The sequence below is a fragment of the Sceloporus undulatus genome, chromosome 5, assembly GCF_019175285.1.
Source record: "Sceloporus undulatus isolate JIND9_A2432 ecotype Alabama chromosome 5, SceUnd_v1.1, whole genome shotgun sequence".
NCBI classification, from domain to species: domain Eukaryota; kingdom Metazoa; phylum Chordata; class Lepidosauria; order Squamata; family Phrynosomatidae; genus Sceloporus; species Sceloporus undulatus.
In genome coordinates, this window is record NC_056526.1 from 34,149,328 (window position 1) to 34,173,416 (window position 24,089).

The 24,089-nt window shown below is 40.6% G+C and overlaps 1 long non-coding RNA gene across 1 annotated transcript in view; it reads right to left on the reverse strand.

Moving 5' to 3' along the window:
• LOC121931870 overlaps window positions 1–24,089 on the reverse strand; it is a 147,497-nt gene that overhangs the window by 79,447 nt on the left and 43,961 nt on the right. Inside the window, exon 2 of the long non-coding RNA XR_006104221.1 lies at window positions 6,633–6,813. This is a non-coding gene — a long non-coding RNA (uncharacterized LOC121931870). The remainder of the gene's footprint in view (window positions 1–6,632; window positions 6,814–24,089) is intronic.

Below are 24,089 nucleotides of genomic sequence, written 5' to 3' on the forward strand. Positions count from 1 at the left end.
ATTATTATTATTATTATTATTATTATTATTATTATTATTATTATTACTATTAATATTCCAAAATGCATTCTGGGATGATTTTTTGTTCCTTCAACAGCCTCCTTTTCTTATGATTTTCATTTTGGTGGCAAAGCTTAAAGATCTATGCTTTTTCAACACACCAGTGAGGCAGGTAAATCTCTTTTACCCTTTTGTTTCTTTTTTTGCTCTTCACACATGCTCAGCCCTCCTTCACAATCCTCACGCCCTCCTAGCTAATGCTACAAAAACTTCTAGCTACACAGAAGATAAGGAAAAAAATTGGGAGGGGGGAGCACTGGTATGGTCCTATAAAAAGACTTTATTAAAAAAAGAGTTTCTTTGTCAGAGACTTTGTTAACTGAGGTATGTCTGTAAAAAGTAACAAGAAGGCAGGTCTCTGCTCCAAGCAGCTTAAATTCTGAAATTTTTCACAGGGGAAGTAACTAGAGTTGTAAATATTTGTTTGTTTCACCCTCACATGTAAAGATAAAGTCAAAAATGTTTTTCCTTGCTGGGGAAGATTACAAGATTACAAGAGTATTTGAGCATTTCTTAAATCAATTTCTGCACTTATGAACTCTTTTGTAAATTACTTGCGACAAAAAGATTAAAAAATAGTATAAAAACAATGTTTACATAAATAATGGTATATTTCTGTGATATACATTGTCTTCTACACAAAAAAATTAGGTTTTCCACAAAAAAGAGGGTTTGTGCAAATACATTTTTCATTTCAAGAAGTCCCCACATACAGAAAATCTGACAACAACTGATTCATTTTTCAAGGGAAAGCACTGATGTTCTGCGACAGCCTTTTCCACTGAGGACAAGAACTTTTGTGAATATTCTGTATATCGCTAACTGGAAGAAAAGAAGATGGAAGTGGGACGTTTGTGGGAAGAGAACTGTCCATTCAGTTTGTTTGTACATTACTTATTTATTTGTTTGTTTAAATATTTTTATCTTGCTTTTTCATCACAAGGGCAGTATCTTTACTTCAGAAACAATTCAGTTTCACACTACTTTAAATGTCATGGCTCGCCATGTAATTCTGGGAACTGTAGTTTGATGAGACATTTAGCCTTCTTTGTCAGAGAGCTCAGGTGTCATAACAAACTACAAATACCTGAATTCCACAGCATTGAGCCATGGCAGTTAGTGTCAAACTGGATTATTTCTGCAGTGTGGATGCAGCCAAGATCTCAGGGCAACAGACAGATAAAACAATATAAACTATTTAAATAATTCTCGATATAAAGAGCCCTGGTGGCACAGTGGTCAACTGATGGTATTGCTGCCTCAAGGTTGTGAGTTCAAGCTCAGGGCTCCAAGGTTGACTCAGTCTTCACTCTTTTCATAGGTCGGTAAAACGAGTACCCAGCTTGTTGGGGGCAATTGACTTACAGATTGTAAACCACTTAGAGAGTGCTGAGTTCACTGATAAGCCATATAGAAATGTAAGTGCTATTACTAAAGTCTATGAATGATTAAAACAAGATTTAAAAACAGATCAAAACAACTCAACAATTAAAACGACTTTTAAAAGGCTAAACAGTTTTTTAAAAAACATGTACATGCATAAAACTAAATTAGGCGCGTTACAGAAGCGCCAAAGGGGCGTGCTAGGGTTAGGAAGGGACGTGGTAGGGTTGAGAAGGGGTGTCACTTCCTGACGCCCCTCAACCCTAGTACGGACTGAGTCCATACAAAATGGCAGCGCCCGTCCACACGGGGGCCGCCATTTTGACATCATGGATGCGTAGCATCCAGAAGTCACGTGGCAGAAGTGACACCGCGAGTGTGTGACTAGCGCCTCATGGCGCCACTTCCGGGGCCCAGAAAGGGCCCATTTCAGGGTTTCTTTCTGGCTGTGCCCGGGAACCGCACAGTTTGGCTGCTGCGGTTCCTGGACGCAGCAACCGGCAGCAGTGCAAGACTGCCCATTTTGGGCAGTCTATAACGCACCTTAGACTCCAAATGGTTTAATAATGTCTTGACTTGGTGTCAAAAAAAGAAATCAATACTGGCAATGGTTGGGCTTCCAAGAAAGGGGCATTCCATGACTGAGGTGCTACAGCTATGGGTAAGGCTTTTTCCTGTGTCCTCCCCCATTGTATTGCCCCACTGGTGGGTCACAGAGGAAGGCTCCTCCAGCAGATCTCAATCTTTGGGCAGATATATATACAAAGAAGCACTCCTTCAAGTATGAAGGACCCAAGCTATTTAAAGCTCATCTGTTTAATCTTGGAAAGACTGGTTTCCAGTGCTAATCATTGGATCACTTTGAGCTAAGTTTTTGTTTGTTTGTTTGTTTGTTTGTTTGAAAAAGATTTTTAGAATGACTGTTGTCTATCTTTGCTCCTTCCCTTTTGCTGAAGGGCAGGGAGGATCCAATATTAGAGTTTGCCCTTCTTTGTGGCAGAGATATTTTGTTGTTGTTATTATTGTTGCCTTCTTCTTTTCCCACTCTTCTGTGCCATCTTGGAGCCATTTGCTTTCTCATTTTAAGAGAAAGATAAGCAATAAAACAATATAGATTTCTAGCCAAGTGAGTTGGTCGTTGTTCTCCTGTCATTCCCTTGAACACCCACAGTAGGGCCCACGTGGTCCACACATTTGTTTATCCTCATTTGCCTGTGCTCTCACCATAGCCATCAACACTCAGTTTCTGTATTCAGCCTCTGACAGAAGGAGGCAGCCTAAGACATTTTGCTACCTAAGGCAAACGACAAGATCATGAATCCTCCCTATTCCACATGCAGAAGCAAACTGGACTGGCAGTTGAATTTTACTTCAGCACTGGGGACAGGATAGATATATAGTAGCATGCTGTATCCAGTGTAAAAACACATCCTGCTTCTTTCCACAGTAATAACATTTCATAATCAAAGCAATCGTAACTGTGAGAGCATATTTAATAAATAATCAACTATTTAAAATCATTATTATATTTTCTGTTATACTAGAGGTGAGTTAGAGAGCTCAAAGTAGCAAGGGTTTGTAACCTATCATTCTTTACAGACACTAAATGGCTGAAGAAGAAACTACAATAACGGAAGTCCTTTCACCTTGCCATGTGTTTTAATAGCATTATTTAAGATGGCTGCACTGCCAAAAAATTTGTTCTTTTTTCAGACTATCCCTCTCAGTCCTCCCAAGCGATATTTTGATGCATGGCGCTCAGAGATAAGCCAGTTTATTTTTGAAGGTACGGTAATATATACAGGTTCTCCAGGAGTGTTAGGCATGGCACTTTGCAAAATGGCGGCCTAGGGTTGCCTGAATTGGAATTTTATTTCGATGCCTTCCAGATCAATAATGTCATTCAATTTATCCACCAAAGAGACAGACCTTCCTGAGCTGCCCTGGAACTAGATCTGGCCTCCCTTGCAGAGGTCAGTGCATTTTTTCCACCCTCATTGGCGGAGGTAATTCATAGAATTAATAATCCGTATTTGTATCATACTCTCATGGCCTGGAAAAAGTGGAGGCACATTCTAGCTCCAAGCCCTTCACCAATACAACCATTCATTTCCCATCCCCTGTTTGTGGAGCCTGATAGGTTGACTTGTTTCCATCCATGGTACAGCGGGGGGAAGGGGGGGAGTATGGTGAGAGACCTATTTGTACATGGTAGACCCAGGTCCAGAGAGTGTCTGATCAAGGCCCTTTCCCCCTTTGAGCCCTCTTGGATGCAACTGAATCAAATTGCATCCTTTTTAGTTCAGCTCATTAGGAGGAAAGAACTCCCTCGCTCATTTACTCTGTTTGAATGCATGTCTATAAGTGAAGATACTTGCATTAAAGGCAGAGTGGCAAAAATATATACGTGGATGCTACACGAGACGTTCGGTTGTGGGCTGATTCATAAAGTGGGGTGGAAGATGGATTCAAACAATCAAATAACATATTCAGAGTGGCTTAAAATCTGGAACACTCCCCCATATAAATCTAATTCTATAGCCCTAAAAAAAACACTCTTAAAGTTGTGCATAGATGGTACCTCACACCACTACAACTTGCACGCATTACTAAGAACCTCACCTCGTGCTGTTGGAGAAAGTGTGGTAATAGAGGTACCTTCCTGTACATGTGGTATAATTGTCCAAGTGTATTTGCACGTTGCCATTCAGTAGTTAACTATGGCCCGTTCCACACGGGCCAAAAGTAAGTGCACGGCACATACTAGGGTTAGAAAGGGGCATCCTTTCTGGACGCCCCCAACCCTAGTACATGCCAAGCACGTACAAAATGGCGGTGCCCATTCTACATGGGCACCGCCATCTTGACATAGCGGACGCTTAGCGTCCGCATGTCATGGCACGGTAATGATGCTGCAAGTACGCCATTGGCACCTTGCGGCGTCATTACCACACCGCAAAAAGAAGCCACTTTTTGCGACTTCTTTTTGCTGTTTGGAGGAGTCGTGTGGTTTGGCCGCTGAGGCTTTTCTGCACAGCAAATGAGGGCACTTTACAGACCGCCCTTTTTGGCGGTCTGGAAAGCACCTTAGTTTCAGAAATCACTGATCAAAAAATTGTCCCTTATACACAACTTTTATTGCTTTCAGTGTTTATTAATGAAAACAAGACTTTACACAATAAAGATATTATTGCATTTTTGTTGGCATTGGCCAGGATTGAATTTGCCAGGGCTTGGAAAACTGGAAGGGTCAATATGACTGATTGATGGTCTTGATTTTGGAATTTTTGGTTTATGGAAAAGCTCACTGATCAATCTAGAAGGTTGTGGAGGTGGAATCTTCCTCTGCCTTTTGAAGAACGATGGTCCCCACTTATATCTTATCTCAGCAACACTGGAGCAGAAGTGGGTCTTCCTTTGTAATATGATTCCCTTTCAATGATTGAACTGGTGCAAAGAAGGTACAATATCTCTGTGTTCTGAATCCACCCCTGTTTTTATGTAATGTTGCCCTTTTATATCCCATGTGCCCTTGAATCTTTGAAGTTATTTTTTAAAGATCTGTATTTTAGCTTGTTTTTGTTTGTATTTGTTATTGTTTTCTGCCTTTTTTTGATAAGAAATAAAATTTTAAAAATCATTATTATATGTGGAAGCACTCAACAAAATGGTTCAGTAAAAGTGCATCCATTTTAAAAAGAAGGGTTAGGCATCAATTGTTTGAACCCCTCTATGGCGTATATGTATTCACTGTTTCTGTAGCATTGGAACAGAGAATGTTAGTTATCTAATGGCAGCATCTCAAAAAAAGCTCAACAAAATGGGATATTACTGGGAGTCAGTAACTGATGTGTTTGGCTTTTGCTAATCATGTTTCTCTTGCTTTAGTTTCACTTAGGTATTATTGTTGCTTTCATTAATGCGTTAAAGTTTTAAATAAATATACCATACCTATTTTGACATTTAGAAGAGCTTTTTGTGTTTTAACACTTTATGAATACATTTCAGTTTCAGGAGTTTGCATGCTATCAATGGCATTGTACCTTAGAATTTTATTTATGTAAATTGCATACAAATCAACTTTCACAATGAAAGATACACATATAGTTGCACCAATAGTAGAGTGATTCTGTTTCAACAGTTCTTCAGCATTTTGGAAGCTGCTTCATTCAGCTTACCACTCTTTCCTTGATCTTGTGTCATTTATCTATGTCCAAGCATGCCCCCAGCACAAGGGTGGGAAACTGTGCCCCTCCAGATACTTTGGACTACTGCTTCTATAATCTTTTACCATTGGTCATGTTGGAAACAACTTCTAAGAGATAAATTCCAAAACATCTGGAGGGTGAGGGCTTCCCTTCTCCTACCTTAGCAATACCCACTCCCATTATTAATTTGAGAGGTAAAGCATATCCTACAATCAGGGTTTGCATTCTCCAGTCAAGCTGTAGGACAAACAACTCTGAACACACAATTTTTAAAACATGCTAAACTGCACAATGTGATTGAACAGCAAAGACCTACATGTCCAGCTCAAGTTCATGGTGGGCAGAAAGGACATTTTTTTAAAAAAATCTCCATCAGAGATTCCCAAGCACAAGTTTAGCTCATGACAAACAACACTGGCAGGTGCCATGAATGGCATCTCTTCCATCATCAAGGCCTGCAAAACAAGTGCTGTCTGAAGTGTAACATCTGTGGCCTGCTGCATCTCATGAAGGCACTCCAATGCAAGCAGGTATGCACAGTATTAGCTAAGTGTGGAAGGTGGGCATTTACATTGCCATCTCTTCACTTATCAAACTCAGACAATCAATGCTTGTTTCATAAAGGGAGAAGGAAAGAGGCATGCACTGCAGGGGTGAGGAGTGGAGGAATGAGACGGAAGGCAAGAAAGAGATAGATGGTGAGACGAAGAGAAAACAAGGAAAGAGAAAAAAGCTATAGGTTGCACACAGCAAAACTGCACCAGACTCCCTCCCACATACTGATTTCCAAAGAGCAGCTGCATGCTGAGCTGCCAAGGGAGGTTGGGCAATTTGTAGCAAGCAAAGGCATGAGTTCAGCAGAGAGAGTGCAGTGAGCACAGTCCCCCTCCCTTGCCTTATATGCACCTCTGCATACAGAACAAATGTAGGAGAAAGGAGAAGGGACAGGGAGCATGTCACTAGGCAAAAAGGTTCTCTTACCTCCTCCAGATGGCTGTGCTTTGAACACCAAATTGTGAAGAAGCCAGGATAGGTAAATCCCTGTATCCTCTGAGCTTTGGAAGAAAGAGATATTTAATCACATTTAGGAACGGTCTGTGCCTTGTCGATCGGGCTCTTTGATGGATTGGAGCTTCAATGGATTCATTGCTAAGCTCTTCGTCTGCAAGGGAATGGGGGTGGGGGAAGGGAGGGGAAAGAAAAAGCAAGAGAGTTGGAGGGTATATTCACTTCTTTCTTAGGTTTCCAATGGCAACAGGATATGCCATAAATGAATAGTGAACACATTTGAGTGTATGTATGTGAGAGAATGAGAAAATGAGAGAGGGAGGGTGCACAGCTGCTTAGTCCACAGTCAATGTGGGGTGTAACTCAGCAGGGCACATCAGTAATCATGGAAAGAGACAAGTGAATGTAAAGAGGAAAGGAAACAGACAGAAGCCAGTGCATGAGCCAGAGTGAAGTTGGTATCATCTGACAGCTCAACACCTGGCATAAGGTGCAGTACAAATGGAGTCCTCAAAATGTGCCCAGATATCCACATTTGAGTGGGTCACTCACTGTGTGGATACCTACTCTCATTTTTAAACACATTCCTGCCCAAGCTTTGGCAAAATTGTTCCCAGCCACTTCACAGGCTTCAGAGGCAACACTTTGGAGACACTGGTTGGATTGAGGCCAGATTATTAAGCCCACATGCAAACTGCAAGAAGCATCACAAAACAGCACAGAGGCAGACAATCATAAGGGCAATTGTTATGAGTATATTGTGAGCTGTCTCACAATAAGACACCATTTGTGTTGAAACTAGAGAGTGTACATCCCACTTGTATCAATATAAAGATCATCCCAAGACCTGTGTTAACATTGGCATGAAACATGTGGCCCAGCACTTACTTCCTATACTATTTGGTAACATTATGCTGGAATTCTACAACTCTTTCCCATAGAAAAAAGTTTCTTCTGACAACTGGAATAATGGTGGCAGGAGTTACAACAGGAAAGCTGCCAACATGACCACAGATGCCCAGAGTAAATATGGGGCATAGAAAAGAGCCAGCCTGCAATTGCTCCCAAGCTCCTAATCAGAACGGGGAGAGGGACAAAGGCCCTTTGAAGTGGGCTTGCAACTACATCATGGTGAATGTAGCATCTGCCTCTTCCTAGGTCAAGGGTGGAGACATAGTATGGGAAAAAGTTCTGTTTGTGCTGGTAACATACACTTTAAAATGATGGCAAGACCCAAGATGACTAAAGAAATGTAAGTGCCTAATTTCTTTTCATACCATATATGAGGCAAAATTTAAGGTTTTCCCTCTGACATACATACCCACACATGCACATGTGCGCAAAATACTTCCTGTCTCCTTCCTATACATCGACACTACAAATTTCACATGAACACATCAAAAGACTCACACCTATTACAGACCTCATATCAAGCACCCCACTTAAAATACATTTTTTTCATTCAGTGCAGGCTATACAGTCCTGCACAAGACATGGAAAGCTTTATGCTGGTTGCATTTCATGCAAAAATAAAACTTCACAGATGTAACTCCAAAACATTTATGTGATAGGAACATATATTTGTGTAAATTGATATGTACACAATATAGACACACTATATATATTATGTGTTATAAAGCCAAGACTGGGGTAATAGTCAGTGGGTGCAGTGTCCGAAAGAGCACAAAAGGGGAAAATGTAGCTCCAAATCCCAACTCAGCTCACACAAAATACACTAGTTTATCTTGGAAAAGCTGCAAACCCTTCATATGACCTACCCTGTAGGGCTGTTGCAAAGTTTAGACTATTGCTTTGAACTCCATAAGAAAATAGGAAGGGTGCACATGGAAAATGTGTGTGTGCATGTGTGTGTGTGTGTGTGTGTGTGTATTGCAAATATACTACTAACATGTACTAATAAAATTCATAGGCTAAGATAGCATTATGACAAGTTTCAGAATATCACAAGTACAACCAGAACAAAATAGTCCCTAATATACAGAGATATGCATCAGCAAATACTGAACACACTGGCATAAAAATACCCACCCACACATCCTCCTAGATCCTGTATTGAATTGTGGTTGCCTTCAAATTGCTTAGAAACTGCTTTACTTTCCCACAATGTCTCACCTCACAAGAAAGTATGATACCCAATTAATCTTTACCTTTTGTTCCTTTTGATTGTCCATAGACAATCATATCCAGTTTATAAAAAATGTTATTTCAAAATAGCTAGAGTGGGTTACATTCAAATGGCAACCTGTGCCCCCAGGTAACATTCAAATGGGTTACATTCAAATATAAAGTTGGTCCTCCCAGAAGTCTCTGAGGGCACAAATTGCTATGCAATATTTTTCAGAATTCAGGGTTTCAGGGAGCACACTTTGCCTACCCCTTGTATTGGTCAATGACCTATAAATCAGTTCTTCATCTTTGTCTCTCCCTTTCCTACCCATCACTTCCTATTCACAATATCCAATACACTTTAGGTTCTGCTGGTCCAAAGAAGCAACATCCTCCACAGATGTAAATCCTCCTCTTCTCCTTCTTGTTTTCCTTTTCTTTTGGCAAAAGAGAGTCCTAATTTGCATGCAATTCTTTGAGGTCCCACCAGCCAGAGTGCTGTGAAATTGGGTGATAGTGGCACATCAGGGGACATGATTGCAAATCCTAAATACAGCAAAGTAAGGTATAAACTCAAATGGTAAGCAGACAGCTTGAAAGAAGAACAAGCAGATGTGTCCAGGTCAAAGGAGGGATGGAAGACCTAGGGATGTGATGGGTGGCAGAGGGAGACAGAGGCTAAATTTGATGAATGTCACGGGTAGCATTACAGAAGGCTTCTTTAACAATATGGGAAGATGAGAGATGGGTGGGTTGTTTTTTTCTATGTTGTATTTTTTGTGCATTGAAGACACTCTGAAAGACATATGGTAGAAAAGAGGAGGCTAAATTACTTATTTACTCATGACATCAGTATTACCAAACAACTCCTAAACTCAAATACCACTTAGGTTTTGCATTAGAAACAGTAAGATGTTAGTATACAGCTGTGTATTTTATGGTTGTTGTTGTTGTTGTGTGCCTATATAAATTATTTCCAACTTATGATGGCCCTAGGGCAAACATATCACTGGGTTTTCTGGGGCTGAAAGAGTGTTTCTATGACTGAGCAGGGAATTGAACCTTTGACCTCCAGATTCGTTGTCCAATGCTCAAACCACTACACCACACTGGTTCATACTGCTAATCTTAGGGCCCGAATAGACAGACCAAAATAAAGCAGCTTTGGGTCACTTTGGAGGTATGCTGTTTAAATGATGTGTGCATCCTAAGAGTCTGGAAGCTGCACCAAAGCTGTGTTCTAGTCCTTAGAATTGGAGCCTGGCTTTGGTATGGCTTCTAGCCTCTTAGGACAAATGCATCAATTAAACAGCATACCTCCAAACTGACCTGAAGCAGCTTTATTTAGGCCTGTCTGTTCAGGCTCTTACTTGAAACTACTTTAACAGATCTCGTCAAAATTAAGCCTTCATATCACTGTACTGGAGCCAGTGTGGTATAATGTTTTTGAGTAGGATTCCAAGAGACCAGAGTTTGAATCTCCACTCAGCTATGAAAACCCACTGGGTGGCCATGGGCAAGTCACACTCTCTCCACCTCAGAGAATGCAAAGACAATCCCTCCCCTCAAATAAATCTTGCAAAGAAACCCCTATGATAGGGTTGCCTTGGGGTCACCAGCTAGGAACTTGAAGGCACACAGCAACAACATCAGCACACCAAAAAGGTGTGGGGCAGACATATAAGGCAGAGGCACCTACTCTGTGTAAGATTAAGGAAAGATAGGCTGCTATTTCCCACAGAAGCCATGTTTGCTTCAATGGCCTAAAGCCAGTTGTTAGTCTGGTAAATGAACACTAATTCAAAGGGTCTACTCTAAGTGGGACAAACCAATAGGATTTAGGTTCATGCTTCCTGCAGTAAATGCTATGTGCCCTTAGGTGCCCATCTGCCTAGGGACATTAACTGGACTGCACTTTTTTGCTGTGACTGCATACCTATCATTTACATCTTACCTGTTTGCTTAAGAAAACATTTATATACAAATAACAAAATTCAGCTCCTGCACAAGGCTGTTTTTCTGTCTAGTTATCTTATACACTGGAGGATTTACCATCTAAAACTGTCCATAAATGCAATTTAGTGTGGAATCTTGGATTGCTTCAAGAGATTTGTAGTATCACGTACATGCTTTAAAAAAAAAAAAACATCTAGCCATCACTGTTCTTGAAGACACACTTGAATTCAACCAGCAGGCAAGGACCATAGTTAGAAAACATAGGCATGTTCAGGTTTCCTAGTTTCAGATTTTGGGAAAGAAAATAGTGCATTCAGCATGTACATGCAAACCTCTCCAGTTGAGGTACTGAGCTTGTGGGATGTTGATGGCTACTTTCACCTGAATCCAGGATATACATTTGAGGTTGGTATACACATGAATTCATGTGAAGACTATAGGACACTCCCCCACAACTCAGACACTGGCAGAATTCACACACATTTAGTGGCCAATCATGATGGTTACTATAATTGCACATACAGAAACGAAGTAATGTATGTGTGTGAACCAGCCTGTGGCATTCAATCCCATGACCCTGAAATTATAGTTCCATAGTGGACACAAAAATTCTCAAATGGAGGGTCACGTGTTATTTCTCTTCTTCTATTGCCTTCATTTTTCCCAGTGAGCTCAGGGTCATTGAAGTTGTGGCATGATGAGCCCAATTTGATAATTTGTATATTATTCCTCCATACTATCTCCAAAACTATGCAGACAACATTACTGTGGCATCATCATTTCCTTGTTCCTTTCCCATGCATGATTTTTTTAAAATAAATGTATCATCTGAGGAAGGAATGTATTATATTAAAAGCTTACACATAATATCTATGCCTTTTTGGTTTTCTAAGAAAAGTATATCCAGATAGGGACTTTAGAATCTTTCTGTAAGCATCATTTTCAGATTGAAGGGCTGTTTCGAGTAGGGATTTGAACCTGAGTCTCCAAGTCAAATGCTCAAACCACTACACCATGCTGGTTCTCAGTTTAATGATAAATAAGTATATTAAGAATGTAGAGCAGCAGAGGCCTTGAAGTCACCCACCAATAATTAAAAGCTAGACAGCAAACTCAGCCAGTCACAGACTTCCACATTCAGGGGACACTAAATACTGCTGCCAAGGGGGGAAATGGATAAAATCTAAAGAGAATCACTATAAGCTTCCAAGAATGGCAGTTCTCCTTTAAAGTAAGATGCAGGACTTTGCTTCAATGAACATCTGCCTTTTCCAGGGCCCTTTTTAATGTCTATTTTGAGTTGGAGGGAGGAACTGAAAAAACATTTTCAGCAGGGGTGCAGTCCACACTAAACCCAGGCTCTCAAAACTGAATTACGGAAGTTGCCTAGCCTTAATTTAAATGACTGTAACCATTTCTAAACTTGCATCCAAACACCATAAACCAGCACATGCAACACTATGCAAATTTATGTGGCTTCCATTCTCTGCTTCTGGGAAGCTGTGTCTTCACCTGATCAAAAGGAGAAACATGGAGAGCACAGGTAAAGAAACCTCCCAAATTTCCAGCGGTACCAACATCCAGATCAACTCCCTTTCCCTTTAATTAAGCTTGCAAGATTCTCCCCCAGTGCCACTGCATTAACTTCAAGAGGAATTGCAAGTTGTACTTTTCTGGATGAGAAATGAAGTCTTTTAAACCGGTAGCCTCCCCTCATTCCCAAACCCTGCTTCACCTACATTAGCTCCCCTTCCTCACATTCTTCCATAACATCTCTTTTGCATTATGCTCCTTAAATAATGCAGACTGGAGGGGGAAGGAGGAGAATAAAAAGGAATGCATCAGAGATCCAGAATGGTACACAGACCCACCCAAAATGTAGCCAACACACACAGCCACGTTCATTGGCTTGTCACTGAACCCTGACATTGCTGATACTGACAGCTACTCTGGTTGAGAGTGCTGTGTCAGGCAGAGGGCACTTTAATAGAGCTCTGTACTTAGCACTTCCTGCAATATGGAACAGAAGCCCTTTCTCAAGTGGAGGCCACACTGATCTTGGAATGAAACCTGAGGCTAGCAAAGGAACTGAAATATGCATCCATCCACACACATCTTTTTTCTATCTGTTACTGGACCTGGACAGAGGCACCTGAGACTATTATGGACAGAGGTGCAGCAGGAGAAGCCTTATTTATCACTGCCTAAATCACAGGTGCCTAAATACCTTAAAGGCATGTGTTTTACCATGTAGGCTATATTTCAGAGGAAGGAACTGGCAAAACCACCTCTGAGTTTCCCTTGCCTAAGAAAATGCTATGACATTCATGGGATCACCATAAGTTGACAGGTGACCTGAAAACGCATACACACATACAAATCACAAGTAGGTAATTCACAACACAGGTGGGTAGAGGTACTGCAGAAAAATGTAAAATTACTGTTCTGAGTCAAGAGCAGTTCCTTAGATGTTGTTGGACTAATGCTCCTGTCATCCTTCACTATGGTCTAAGTTGGCAAGGGCTGATGAGATTTGCCACCCAGCAACATCTGGAGTGCTGCATGTTAGAAATATACCTGGGAGTGGTTCCTTCTCTCATAATATTAGAGCCTGAGATCATTCATAGAAGTGAATGGTGGGAAATTCATAACAGATAAACTTTGGAATTCATTGCTACAAGACATAGTGATAGCTGCCAAATTGGACTGTTTTCAAATGAAGTCAGATAATTCACAGACATCAAGGCCATAACTAGCTAGCTATAGTTTGGATGGCTTTATACCATTTTGGCCAGTGTATCAGGTACTGGTGAGTGTGAGGCAGAAGGTCCAGCTGCAGGTTTCCCATGAGCTATTGATTGGCTGCTATGAAAAATGTGTTGGCCTAAATAGGCCCTCAGTCTGACCCAACAGGGCTCTTCTTAAGTTCTTACGAACAGTTTCCTATCAAGCAGGAAAAACGGTGTAACGTTTCAAAGGACTCTGACAATAGCTCATATATCAACACGGGGAATCCCAAGAGGCATTTAACAATACATGCCTTTCATAAATTGGAAACAATAATATACAGGTGTTTATAGATGTGCCCCAGATGTAAATAAATGAGAGAAAAGGTATGAAAAGTAGCTTGATTACATAATATGTGTTAATTACATGGCTGTTGCAACAGCTCAGCAGAATAACAAGCTCACAAAGCATCTTCCTTGAGCTAAACCCTCCCTAATACCATCAAAAAATAAACAAATCAGGAAAAACAAGCTGCCTGCAACACAGGAAGCAAACATCCTTCCCATTTTCATGAACAAACAATGAAAGGACTATTGTTAATTGTATCCACAAAATATGTAATATTTGTTAGGAAAACAAGAAAGGATGCTTTGTCATGCTGTAACAGTTTCCTATTGTAATGGCTTTAATTTCTTCTTTGGTTAACACTTTCAAGTTAGGGATGGAAGGAAGGATCAGATTCCTCCTGATCTGCTGTAATTTCACTTATGTTCCTTCATAAATTTACCCTTTGTTGTTGTTATCCACCCTCAAGTCGATCTTGACCCATGGCAATCTTGTAGATGAGAAATCCCCAAGACTTCCTATGCTCCACTGCTCTGCTCTGCTATCCAGTTGACCAAATGTGCCTCACTCCTGTTCTATAACTGTACATTAACTCAAGACTTCAGCCTTTTCCATGCAACAGTAGTTATCTTGCTATCAATAACTACAAAGTTACCAATGGTTATGCTTGACTCCTCTATTGCTTTCAATATTATCCTGATCATAATTTAGTTTGATTCTAAATTAGCATTTGATCCTTTGCTAATATTTCTCTCTCTCTGCAGTGCTTGTTGCTGATCGCTGTGTACCAAACTACTATGAAAGGCACTGAAATGAGCCAACTAGTCTTCTGATAATGGTAATGGATGGACTTTTCCAGCTACCTTAGGGTTTCATGGAGCTTCACTCATTCACAGAGCTGACGTTGCATTGTCAAGCTCTCTCAACAAATTACAAACTGTTCAGAGCATAAAGCAGGGGTGGACAAAAAGAACCCCCCCCCCCCATGTTGTACTGTCAACACCCTGCATTCCTCACCCTTGGCTATGCTGGCTAGGGCTCATGGGAGCTACATACCAACTACCTCTGGAGGGCCATACTCTGCTCATCTCTGGCACAAAAAGGGCCCCATTCCAAATGTTGTTAATCCAGCAGACAGTTGCTTGTTTACTCTCCAAATTCCCTCTGCCAGTGTGGCATACAGGAATAACACCTAGAAAGTTTCTGGGAGTAACATCTCTAAGTGCTGGGACTGGCATAAGGGAATGTGCAGCATCGTGGTAAAGCCGTGTCAGTAGATGTAAAGCCTAATGAGAAACTTCACAAGGAGTTTCTTTCTGGTGCACCTCCTGTTTACCTTCCAGCATAGTTCTCCTAACACTTCATGGAAGCACCCCAACTCTAGGGCTACCACTCCACCCACCCACCCTAAACAGCCTCCCCCAGCACACAATGCCAACAAAGCCTCTAGGTACTTAAACATCTATATGTTCAGTTGCTGTCAAGAGTACAGGTGCCAGAAATAGTTGAGCATTTTACTATGCCTCCTCGACTTCCGGGCTTTTTAGCCAATCTCTTTTGCCTGTATAGAGTTTCCCACGCTGCTCCACGCTGCTCACCTCCTTTACATCCATCCTCAGTTTAAATCCCCCATTTCTTCCGCAGAGCCTTTTCTGTACCTCTCTCACTAGGGGGTGGGGGTTAAAACCAGTGCCAGCATCTTTTAAGCCTGAAATCAGTTTGCTTGTAAATGTTGTTAATGCAAGACAACATGCAGAAGAGAACTATTTTTAGTTCTAATCATGCCAGTGCAGATTTTCCATTTGATTTACTGAGGAAATATAAACAAACAAATTGTCAAGCAGGATTCTGTCTAGTGAATGCTTCCTTATGTTTTATCCTTACATCTGTGTCATCATCTTCTGTAAAATTAAAGGCAGTGGCCATCTTCAGCAATAACACTTGCCTTATTCCTCTTGGTGCAATATCTATGACCAAAAGCATTGGGTCAATGGCAATGGCATGGAAAATAACTTTTCAGTTTTGACTCCTCAGCTACAGAACATTCTTCATAAAGAGGACAGCCTCATCCTAGTGTTACTTTCCTTTCAATGTCAGGTTTCACATGGGATACAACTGGCTGATTTAAAAAAGGATGGCCATTATGCCAATTGATTGTCCATTTATCTTGCTCTTCCTAAAGAGAGCAGGGTTTTCCCAGTACAGATACATTGTTTTTATTCTCATTTGTAACATCTATATATTTAATATTGTAAGACAATTTGTTTTTGGAAAATATGCCTAATAAAACTGAAATAATAACCACCCCTGTATGCTGGCATAGCTCAAGAGTGCCCCCTAGAGCATCTGGCAATTTGGAGCTTTGGTAGGTTGAATAAGAACGTACCTGGTCTTTGTCTTTTGGTACATCTAACCTATAGAAATAGTGCAGTTAGACACCACTTCAACTGCCATGGCTCCATTCTACAGTATCTTGTGAATTGTAGTTTTGTGAGGCATCAGTACACTTTGGCAGAGAAGGCTAAAGACCATGTAAAACTACAAATCCCAAGATGGAGCCACAGCAGTGATGTCAAACTGCATTATTTCTACTGTGTAGATGCACCCTCTGAAGATGTATCTAGACCTTAATTTCTTTTTCTTAATAATCCATCTGCTTGAAGGTCTCTTTTGTGATACATTTAGAATGTGTAAATAGATGGATTCAACGAATACGTAATTGTTAAGTTGCTGATTAGTCCACTGACATCATGAATAGAGAATCATAGAGTTAGAAGAAACCTCAAGGGCCATCCAGTCCAACCCCCTATCATGCAGAAACACAGAATCAAAGTACCCCTAACAAATGGCCACCAAGCCTCTGTTTAAAAAACCTCCAAAGAAGGAGACTCCATCATTCTCTGAGGGGGTGTGTTCCACTGTCGAACAGCTCTTACCATCAGGAAATTTTTCCTTGTGTTTAGGTGGAATCTCCTAAACATCTCCAGCAGGTTGTCCTGCTGTGGCCAAAACAACAGTCTGTCAGTAGAGAAAATCATCCCCGCTCCCACATGTGCAACATAAACTAACCATTTACTCTGGATACTTTTTATTCTAGCCAAATCTAAACATTTCTTCAGGGCCCGGAAAACTTACCTTTTGTACTACAACTCCCAGAAGACCCCAGTCAGCACAGCCAGTGAGTGGAAGGGATGTCAAATGTTGGATCTACCAATTAAAGCAGAAATGGGCAACTACAGAAGGGATGGAGGGATTTTTCATCTGAGGCCCTAAGGGGATGTGTCCAGCACAACAAGAAATAATGTCACCTTTTGATTTAGTTTTAGCTTGGGGCTGGAGGCAAAAATTTTATTTTATTATAGAATTAAGCCAAAATACCACCAAGTCCAGATTCTTTAAAATTACCTGACTTCATTACTGCCTTTTGTAAATTAACTTTCTGAGTTTTCAAAGACTGTTGTTGTTAGTTGCCCTTGAGTTGACCTCAACTCATGGTGACCCTGCTATCCTCCACTGTTCTGCTTAGATCTTATAGATTCAGGCCCGCAATGTCCCTAATTGAGTCTATCCATCTGGTGTGTGCCCTTTCTGTCTTTCTACTACCTTCTACCTTTCCTAGCATTATTGTCATTTCCAACAATTCATGCCTTCTCATGATGTGGCCAAAACGCTACAGGCTTAATTTAATCATCTTGGCTTCTGGGGAAATTTCTGTCTTTATCTCCTCAAGGACCCATTTGTGGCTTTTTGGCTGTCCACACTAACCTTCAACACTCTTCCTCAGCACCACATCTCAAAAGAGTTTATTTTTCTCTTATCCACTTTCTTCACTGTCCAGCTTTCATATCCGTACATGGTGATGAGGAATAAAAAGAATTGGACAGCTCTAACTTCAGTGCTCAGTTGTATATCTTTACTCTTTAGGATTGTGTTTAGTTCTTTCATTACTGCCCTTCCCATATCTAGTCTCCTTATTTCTTGACTGCAGTCTCCATTCTGCTCATTGTTTGATCCAAGGTATAGGAAACCTTTAACTATTTCCATTTCCTCATTGTCTAGATTGAAGTTATGTAGATCCTCCATGGTCATTATTTGTTTTCTTTTTACGTTCAGCAACAAGCTTGCCTTTATACTTTCTTCCTTGACCTTTCTTAGTAATAGTTCCAAGTCCATGATGCTTTCCAATTGTAGTATGGAGTTATCCACATATCTTAAAACGTTGATGTTCCTTCCTCCTATCTTTACTCCTCCTTCTGAGTCCACACTTGCTCTTATGATGATATTTTCTGCATACAAGTTGAATAAGTGGAGTGATAAAATGCAGCCTTGCCAATTGAACCATTCTGTTTCTCCATATTCTGTTGTAACAGCAGCCTCTTGTCCTAATGTCCTAAGTACAGATTTCCCATCAGAACTATCAGATGTCTTGGTAGTCCCATATCTTTAAGAGCATTCCATAGTTTTTCATGATCCATCCAGTTAAAGGCTTTGCTATAGTCTATAAAGCACATGCTGATTTTCTTTTGGAATTCCTTAGTGCACTCCGTTAGCCATCATATGTTTGCTATGTGGTCCCCGGTGCCTCTGACTTTCCTGAACCCCACTTGGACATCTGGCAGTTCTCTCTCCATATATGACTGGAGTCTGGGCTGAAGAATTTTAAGCGTAATTTTGCTTGAGTGGGAAATTAATGCTGTGTTTCTATAATTGCTGCAGTCTTTTGTGTATCCTTTTTTTGTGGATGGTTCAGCTTAAGGAGGGGCATTCAGAATTCTCAGCCAGAGAGTTTTATAATCTCACCAAACTACAAATCCAGGATTCCATAGAATGGAACCATGGCAGTGCTATAATTGTACAGTGTGGATGGGCCCTATGATTTAATATAATTGTATTTGCTCCAAACATTTGTTTTCAAAAAGTGTGTGGGGGGAGAGAAATAGTTAGAAAGTATATTGTAGTATGTTACAACATCAACATGCATTCCACACTGAGTTTGCAACTTGATCTCTCATAAATTAGTCTTTCTTGAAAGGCCAGTGTTAAAAGACCTTGAATCCAGATATTAATATCCAGGGTAATCTGAGGTTTCCAGTGTTATAAAATTGTACATTTAGCCATCAGTAGAGGTCTGGCAAGCCATTTCCCTGTCCAAACCCTAGATATTTGACCCAATAAAATATGTACAACTTAGGTATGTGACCCAATTAGGTACTGTTGTTGTTGTGTGCCTTCAAGTTGTTTCCACTTTCTGGTGACCCTAAGGCGCCTATCATGAGGTTTTCTTGGCAATTTTATTCAGAGAGAGTTTGCCTTTGCCTTTGCCATACTCTGAAGCTTAGTGAGTGTGACATGCCAAGGTCACTCAGTGGGTTTCCATTGCTGAGCTGGGATTTGAACCTTGATCTCCCAAAGTCATAGTCCTGTCTTGAAACCACTACATCATGCTGGCTCTCTCATTTAGATATATGATCCAATAAAACATGTACAACTTCCATTTGACAATAATTTGTTAAATACATTAATTCTTGTTTTGACATTTATTCAAAAAGAGGTAACAGCTTGAAATAACCATAAAAGATATGCATGACTGGCTTCCAATAGCTCACATGTCCAGCTCTCAACATGCAGGGTGAACCTCAATAATTAAAAATAAAGTGGTGTCCAATATACCCTAAAGCGAACTTTGGGTTCTATAAGCTTCAGTTAGCTATCCAGTGCAGATAATGTGACTGAAAAGCAACTTTCCAATGTAGAGGTTTTAGTTTGATTCTCAGTTTGATGTTCCATCTGTCCCTAAAAGAATCTAAATTAAGAACTGAGGATTTTGAAATAACCTCATACAGCAATTTATTTGTTATATGCAGAATAGCTGCCTTTTGCACTAATTGGATAAATTCCAGGGGATCACTTGCACTCATTATATCTGGACCAAATTTTGCAGCAAATTTACTCCTTTTTTTGAACACCAGAACTGAGCTCACATTCATTCCACAGAACAATTCATTCCTGGCTGTCTCAATATTTCTTTTATTGCAGGGTGTGAGATGGGATTCATTACATTATTCCTGTTGTTGAACAACTGGGAGAGAGTCAGGAGGTATTGCCCATCAGTTGTAAATCACCCAGAGATCTATCCGTAGTTCATGATCTGTCTATCCTAACTCTGTGATGTACAGAACATGGAACAGTTTCTTTCCAGGATTAAAACTCCCATGATCATGGCTGGGGAATTCTGTGAGTTTTAGTCCAAAAGGTGTTTTTCTTTCTTTCTGTGTTTTGCTATGCAGTGAGAAAAGAGACATCCAGTGTCTTTAATAACCATAAGCATGTTTGCTTTGATCATACCCTTTAACCTCCAGAGGCCATCACTATTTCCTGGTTCTCAGCAAATCAGTGTCTGTTTTTGCTTTGGAAGAGATCTGGAGCTGTATCCACACTTTCACACCACTTTAACTGCCAAGGCTCAGTGCTATAGAATTCTGGGACTTTTAGTTTTGTGATACAATTAGTCTTCTGTGTCAGAGAGTTCTGGTGCCAAAACAAACTACAATTCTCAGAATTCCACAGCACTGAGTCATGGCAGTTAAAGTGGCATCAAACTGGGTTATTTCTGCTGTGTGGATGCAGCCTAGGACATGCATATGAAAACTTGCTGTTTATGCGCTAACTTTCCTTCCACCATTACTCTGAACCTACCTGTCAGAAACTTTACTAAATGTGTTTGATTGCTAAGAGCAACCACTATCATCCTGAAATTAATTAAGCACTCCATTAAAAATTCTAATATGTTTGAAATATATTTGAAAAAACAGAGTATATTATTTTTAAATGAGATCATTTTTATTGACACACATGCTCTGGGTGTCAGTGCAGAGCAGGCAATGGTTGAATTCACACAACAGGTTTGGTAAAGCTTTCAGTGATAACCTAATAGAGGTGATGGCACTTTTTATGAGAAAAAAAAAAGTATGCAAGATGTAGTGGGGGCATGAAAGTTTCTTCCTCACCCCTCCTTTTTTTTAGAAAGATGTTATGTAAGAGAAGAACCTAATATGGTTATACCTCAGTTAATGAATTAGTGTTCCTGGGCATTACTTCTTTAACAGAAAATTTGATAATAAAGACAGAAATAACTTGGAAAGTACAGTGCGCCCTTGTTTTACGCATGGGAATCCGTTCCTAAGAGTCCAAAAGCCACACCAAAGCCACGCTCCAGTCCTAAGGACTGGAGTGCAGCTTTGGTGCAGCTTCCAGACTCTTAGGACTCATGTATCATTGAAATACCATACCTCCAAAGTGTCTCGAAGCAGCTTTATTTTGGCCTGTCTGTAACAGGCCTTTGTTAATTCGGGTATGTCTGTACATGGAACACATGTATGCATTAAGTCCAACTCTACACCCCAAAAGGAGACATATTGGAATGAAATGTGTGTGCTAGCTGATAACCCCCAGATGTATTGGACTCCATCCTGTCTGGGATGATGGAACTTGTAGTCCAACACAAATGGAGGTTACCACATTGGGGAAGGCTAGTTTTCTAGTCTACATGTATAAGCACCTATTTAGAAGTAATTGCTACATCTGAAATAGAAATGCAATATATTTCACCCTGATGGGGGGATCTATGACCAGGTATCCTATGCATCTGCTCAGACACCTATCCCAGGTCTTAATTGTTGGTGGACTCTCTCCCTCATTAGAGTTCTTTAACCATTAAACTAGACATGGAATGGGCAGTGCTTCCAATAAGAAGGGGCAGCTTCCAACAGAGGACTGTTTGAAAAGCAGCACTGCCTACAAATATGATATGTGACCACCATAACTTCTACTTTAATGTTTTCTTGTTCCAGGAAGGAACTGGCATTGGTTCAGCTGAGAGATCAAGATAAAGTCTTGAGGTTGTGGTTCTTACCAGCTTGGTTTTCTATATGACACATTAGAAGGACCAGGCTGCTTTTTGAAAAGCAGAGGTGCTACTCATGTTCTCCAGATGTTCTGGGACTGCAGCTCCCAATATCCCACGCCATTGCCTATGCATGTTATGACATGCAGTCCAATAAGCTCTGGAGGTCAACACGATTCCCATCCTTGTTATAAAACGATGACAGCCACATAGGTAGCATGTTGCGCATGAACTTCATTCCCCTTGGAGTCCAAAAAAAGAAACTTTAAAAAGCATGCATGCATGTACACAAATAGCAAAAATGTCAAGTTGCACATGCTTCTCCCCCAGATGTACTGAGAGGATACCATTCTGGCATAAGCCCATAAAATTCTGACTAGCTGGGAGCTGTGTTCATGGCGAGCAACAACCAAACTGTGTAACAAGTTTTGATCTTCCTTTCATACTTTCTGCTAATAAGAAGTCAGCTGGTTAGACAGTATGGCATTAATACCTCCATTCCACTGTAAAACGGCATATAGTTCAGCTATAGGATAGTCAAAGTCTGCAGGCAGGGATAGAGGCACCATCAACATTAGTGACTCTCCTGAAATTGCTTCCCTTTGCCCATCTTACATGTTATCCCTGTAGACAGCAGCTATGCCTGCCTGCTTCCCTGTGAAGAATTCAGCCCCAGAGGCCACATAAGCCAGTTAATGGGGAAGTCTAGTTGCCTGTTTCCTTGTTCTTAATTATTATTTTTAACTCAGCTACAGTGGTGCTCCATTGCCAGTGTTAAATTTGGACTGCATTTAATTAACCTTTCCAAGTGGACGATGGCCTTAACCGGCACCGCCTTTGAAGAAGGTCAACAGTAGGATGTCAGAAGGACAAATCTTTCTGTGCGCAGCCAGCCTTCCCCTCCCCATCTCTGTGAAATGAAGGGGTGACTGAGAAGGGGGGAAAGGAATTAAGCAAGCCTGTGATCTCGCCAATTCCAGCACTGACGCAATCCAAGAGTTTGTTTTTTTCCCCTGAGTTTAAAGCCACTGCTTAAAGTGGCAGAACAGATTGTACAAGAGGCTCAGAATAAGGCTTCTTCTGTAGACATACAGATGCTGGAAGGTTTAGGAATCCTCCTCTGACCTCAAACTCTTAATGGGATTATACAGATTTTATTCAACAATGATTTATTCTGTTATTTGTGGAAATTTTGTTCACTGAGAACATTAGGTGTACAAACCAGAGTTCTGGATTTTCCCTGTTTTTCACAGTCTTTACCTAGACCCCATTGTAAGGAACTTGACATCTCTTCTCCTCTTTGTAACACAGGGGTGGATAGCATACATCCTGTGGGCTGCATGTAGACCCCGGAAGCCACATTTGTGGTGGCCCATGCCCCCCTCGCAAAACCTCCATATTGTGGGACTGTGTATGATACCCTATGATACCCTTGTCAGTGTAGTATAAATGCATGAATATTAAATGCATGTGAATGACTATGAATAGAAACTAGGTTTGTGCACTCCTTGTTCTTCTAATCTTCATACATTTCTCTGGCTTTTTTTTTCTTTCATGCTAACCACATGTTTATCATTAAATCTTAACTAGGATATTATGTTTTTCTTTTGTCTAAATGGGGATGATAAACCAAATTCTAATCATGCTTTGAAATCCTGGTTTAGAGTGCAAGTCCAAACTATAGTTTGCTGGTTCATATGTAATACTAAACAGTGGTTTGCAGTAGCAAAGCTAACTGAAGTGGACTGTTTAATACAACAGAGAACTTGTAAGTATTCCCATAGCATAAATATTTGGTTTGGTGTTCTGTCCTAACCAAACTAGAGTATCAAATAAAGGAGCCCCTATATTCCCATTTCTGCTATTTTTCAAAGTGCCTGCCTGCAGAATCCATTTCATCTGGCTTGAATTTCTTTTGATCCCTTTCAAAATGCTTCTTTCACACTTTCAGCACGATAGCACTATGAACATTTTACACATTTGACAGGCCAGCCTCAAAAAAAGCAACCTCTTTAGGTTAATATTTAAACACATGGTTCAATTGATTTTCTCAAGGCTGACCTCCAGCACTACCAGCTGTTTTCCTTTAGGGCTGTTTAAACTACAACCCTCTCAAACTGAAACTGTGATGAAAAGGTGGCCAAACAAGGATATCCATTTATAAACAACAGACTCTCATCGCTTCTGATTCCCTCTGGGTTGGGCATCTCACAAATACCTCAGCCACAATCAGTGCCCATGGATTCTGAAAGCTGTAGTCCAAACAAGTAAATTTTCTAAGCTCCAACGTGAACACGAACTAGGTGTCCACACAATAAATACTTTCACAGCAGATTACATCATATAAAAACAAGACAAATGCCAAAGCAAAA